Raw genomic sequence first — 4,969 nt, forward strand, 5'->3', positions numbered from 1 at the left:
GTTTCTTTTTGTGGGCACTTAGAGCTATGAGTTTTCCTCTTAGTACTGTTTTCATGGAGTCCCACAAGTTTTTGTATGATGTATCCTCATTTTCATTAAATTCTAAAATGTCTTTAATTTCTTTCTTTACTTCTTCCTTGACCAAGTCATAATTGAGTAGAGAATTTTTCAGTTTCGACATGTATGTGGGCTTTCCATTGTTTTTGTCCATATTAAAGATGAGTCTTAGTCCATGATGATCTGATAGGGTACAAGGGATTATTTTAATCTTTTTGTATCTGTTGAGGCCTGTTTTGTGAGCAATTATATGGTCTATTTTGGAGAAGGTACCATGAGTTGCTGAGAAAAAGGTATATTCTTTTCTTTAGTATGAAATGTTCTATAGATGTCAGTTAAGTCCAATTGGTTCATAACTTCTGTTAGTTTCATTGTGTCTCGGTTTAGTTTCTGTTTCCATGATCTGTCCAGTGCTGAGAGTGGTGTGTTGAAATCTCCTACTATTATTGTGTGAGGTGCAATGGATTCTTTAAGCTTCATTAAAGGGGCCATCAGGAGACCATTCCACCTGGGTATTCACCCCATGTACAGCCACCTAAGCTAAACACTGTTGTGGATGGCTGGAAGTGCATAATGTGAGGAACATGATATAGCTGTCTCCTTAGAGGTCTGCCAAAGACTAACACACTCAGAGGACAATGCTCACAGTTAACCACTGATATGATCAGGGGTTTCCCAATGGAGAACTTAGTGAGAGGACTGAAGGAGCAGAAAGGGTTAGTGACCCCAGGTGGAAAGCAACAATACCAAACAACCAGAGCCCCCCAGGGTCTAAACCACCAGCCTGGGAACACAGGGAGGGACCCAAGACTCCAGAGGTATATGTAGGGGAGGATGGCCTTGTCAGACATAGGTGGGAGAGGAGTTTCTTGGTCCCATAAAAAAAATGAACACACAGTGGGGGGGGAATATGAGGGCGGGGAGGGGATAGTGGGGGGGTAGGTGCGGTCACTGCCTCATAGAAGCATGAGGAGGGGGATGGGATAGGAGGTTTCTGGGTGGTGGGAGGAAGTAGGGTAAGGGTATAAAATCTGAAACATAAATACTACAACCAATTTTAACAAGCAGGAAAAAAAAAGTCGTCAGAACCAACATCTTTTAAAAAATGTCAGCCCCCTGGGGGTGGGAAATTTTTTTTTCTTGATACTAAAACTTGTCCTGGGAATTGTATATTGCAGAATACACAGCCTTGGTGTATCTACTCATCAAGCATACTGAGCAGACCTGCCCAAACCTCCGATGTCCTGGAATTCCATCTGGATTCAGTGAAGACACAGCGTCAGAGGCTTATCAACTTACTCTTCCCCCCACCCCTCTAGTAAAATCTTCATTAAAGTTTCTTTTATGTTCGTGGGTACCCTTGCATTTGGGGCACAGATGTTCAGAATTGTGAGTTCCTCTTGGTACACTTTTCCTTTGATGGATATGAAGTGAACTTTTTTATCTTTTTTATTACTTTTGGTTGAAAATCGATTTTATTTGACATTAGAATCGATACTCCAGCTTGTTTCTTGGAACCATTTGCTTGGAAGATTGTTTTCCGCTTTTGGTCTGGGCCAGGGCACTGAGCAGATCTGGGGTGGCAGCTCTGCCCCCAACCTTTAAGAACCCAGAGGAAGTGGGGATCCCGGTCGCTCTAACTGGGACAGTGTCTTGGAAACTAGTTCTTGGATCTGAGGCCTGGACCAGACCTCTGCCAGGTCTGCTGTTGGGTGGACCCTGGATTCCACCTGAGACATACTGGAAGGTCCACTCAACCCAGAGCCACAGAGGAACAACTGAACTCAGAGTGTCAGACAACATATCCTAAGATATTCTAGAAGAGACACTGCACCAAGAACAGCAGACACCTAGCTGGACTGCTACCTTGGAGACACCATATCCTGAGGCATCCTAGAGATACCACTGTAATCAGTTCAGCTGGAAAAGATCACAGAGACATCTGGACCCCTAGGAGATCAGACACAAGCGAGATAACTGGAAAGACAGGCTTCAGTCAGAGACAGTAAGTACAGGCAGCACTAGAGTTAACCAGATGGCAAAAGGCAAGCGCAAGAACGTAAGTAACAGAAACCAAAGTTACATGGCATTATCAGAACCCAACTCCCCCATCAGAGCAAGCCCTGAACACCCCATCACACCAGAAAAGCAGGATTCAGAATTAAAATCACTTCTCATGATGATGATAGAGGACTTTAAGAAAGACATAAATAACACTCTCAAAGAAATTAAGGAGAGCACTGGTAGACAGATAGAAAGTCTTAAAGGGGAAACACAAAAATCCCTTAAGGAATTGCAAGAAAATGCAACCAAAAGGGAGAAGGAATTAAACAAAACCATACAGGATCTAAAAATGGAAGTAGAAACAATAAAGAAATCACAAAGGGACAATACCATGGAGATAGAAAACCTAAAGAAAACATCAGGAGTCATAGACACAAGTGTCACCAACAGAATACAAGAGATGGAAGAGAGAATCTCATGTGCAGAAGATACCATGGAAAATATTGACACAACTGTCAAAGAAAATGCAAAATAAAAAAAGCTACTAACCCGAAGTATACAAGAAATCCAAGACACAATGAGAAGGCCAAATCTAAGGATAATAGGTATAGATGAGGGGGAAGACTCCCAACGTAAAGGACCAGTAAATATCCTCAACAAAATTATAGAGGAAAACTTCCCTAACCTAAAGAAAGAGATGTCCATAAATATACAAGAAGCCTACAGAATGCCAAATAGTTTAGACCAGAAAAGAAATACTTGACAAGGATAGAACCAAAGACTTTCTGGCTTCTGGCTAAGAAAAAATTGAATCTTTCTGAGCCCAAATTGCTTCACCAGTTTCTATCTTCTGTTCTTACCAAAACCAATATTGGGGAAGTTTTAGATGTATTCATTAAGGATATTATGGAACAATATTTTCAAAATACGACATATTTAAAATAATAAAATATTTTACATCATTTCATCTTAGTAACATTAAAACATATTTTCCAATACTATTTGTCAAACCAGGTTTTATAATATGTGGTATTGTCATGTCATATTTCTTTTTCCTGTAAAGGTCTCTCTCTCTCTCTCTCTCTCTCTCTCTCTCTCTCTCTCTCTCTCTCTGTGTGTGTGTGTGTGTGTGTGTGTGCGTGTATGTGTGTGTTCTTGCACATACATGTGCATGCATTTCTGCCAGCCATACTTGTGTGGGTACCTGTTGAGGCCAGAAGACAGCATCAAATTTCTTGGATCCAGAGAATAGGAAATTGGAAGCCTCTTAACATTGAGGTTGGGAATGTAATTTGGGCCCTCTGAAAGAGCTCTGAACCACTTGATTCATCTCTAGGTCCTCACATCATGCCAAAGTTAAAGATGTTTAGAGACACATACAAGTATTATTGGTTGACATGAATTTCACAACACAGATGCCATATATATGTGTTTGTATATATATTCTGTATACCAACAAATTTAAAACAGGAAACAAACAAACAAACAAAAAAGAAACCAGAGAAAGAATCCCACTGACAATAGCAAAAACAAAGCAAAATAAAAACAAAACAAAACAACAACAAAAACATCCATCTCTCTGCTCATTAGTTGTGCTCCCAGTCTCCTCCCATCACAACCCTACCCCATCCCTTCCGCAGTAGCTGTTTCTGCTCCTGCCATCCAAGAACATGGTTGTGCCTCCCACCATATGCTCATCTTGGCAAGTTCTCCAGGGATGTCTTCATCAAGGGCTATGGCTTTGGCTTATTAAAACTTGATTTGAAAATGAAGTCCAGAATGGATTGGAATTACCAGCTCAGGCTCTACCAACAAGGAGACCACCAAAGAGAATGACAGTCTGGAAACCAAGTACATTTACAGAGAAGTGGGACACAGTCAACACTCTGGACACTGAGATTACTGTGGAAGACCAGCTTGCTAGTGGACTGAAGCTGACCTTTCTCACCTAACACTGGGGAAAATGCTAAAATCAAGGTGGTACACAAGGAAGCATATCAACCTGGGCTTTGACATCTCTGGGCGCTCAATTTGGGGCACTCTGGTGCTTGGCTATGAGAGTTGGCTGGCTGGCTACCAGATGAATTTTGAGACCTTGAAGTCCCAAGTGACTCAGAGTAACTTTTCAGTTGGTTATGAGACAGACAAATTCTAACTTCATACTAATGTGAATGAAAGGTCAGAGTTTGGTGGCTCCATTTACCAGAAGGTGAACAAGAAGTTGGAGACTGCTGCCACTCTGGCCTGGACTGCAAGAAACAGTAACACTTGCTTTGGAATACCAGCCAGGTATCAGGTCGAATCTAATGGCTGCTATTTGGTCAAAGTGAACAACTCCACCTGATTGGCTTAGGGTACATGCAGACCCTAAATCAGGTATCAAATTGATGCTGTCAGCTCTGCTGCATAAGAATGTCAATGCAGGCGGCCACAATCTTGGTTTAGGACTAGAATTTTAAGCATAAATGAATATTGCACAATTGTTAATTTTAAGCTATTTTGCAACATAGCTACCTTCAGAATTCAGTGTACCTTTTAATGCTGTATATTGGGCATGCAAGAGTTGATAAATACCACGTTAGACCTCCAGGCTAAGGATGACTTGGCTTTAAGGTGTTTACCAATTCAGAGGTATACAGAAACCCCATTCCAGAAAGGGTCCTTTTTAGCTGTAGGCATGGGTTGGGGAGGAGCCCCTCAAGAGATGCCAGGCCACAAGTGGAAGTGAGAACTTGTAGCCCCTTTGTAAATCTGTATCCAGTCCCCAGATGAAAATTGTGACTTCCCAAACATTGAACCCTAGTGTTCCAATCCTATCTGCTCAGAAGCATGTATACACCCATGTGAAGGGACATTTTCAGGCAAATTGTCATGCCCTGTTCCTATCCTAGTGCATCAGTTTACCTGT

The 4,969-nt window shown here is 41.6% G+C and overlaps 1 pseudogene; it reads left to right on the plus strand.

Moving 5' to 3' along the window:
- The first annotated feature begins 3,351 nt into the window (after window positions 1-3,351).
- LOC117701670 (non-selective voltage-gated ion channel VDAC1 pseudogene) lies at window positions 3,352-4,520 on the plus strand (annotated as a pseudogene).
- Window positions 4,521-4,969: the final 449 nt, after the last annotated feature.

The sequence above is a fragment of the Arvicanthis niloticus genome, unplaced genomic scaffold (genome assembly GCF_011762505.2).
Source record: "Arvicanthis niloticus isolate mArvNil1 unplaced genomic scaffold, mArvNil1.pat.X pat_scaffold_1755_arrow_ctg1, whole genome shotgun sequence".
Taxonomy (NCBI): Eukaryota; Metazoa; Chordata; class Mammalia; order Rodentia; family Muridae; genus Arvicanthis; species Arvicanthis niloticus.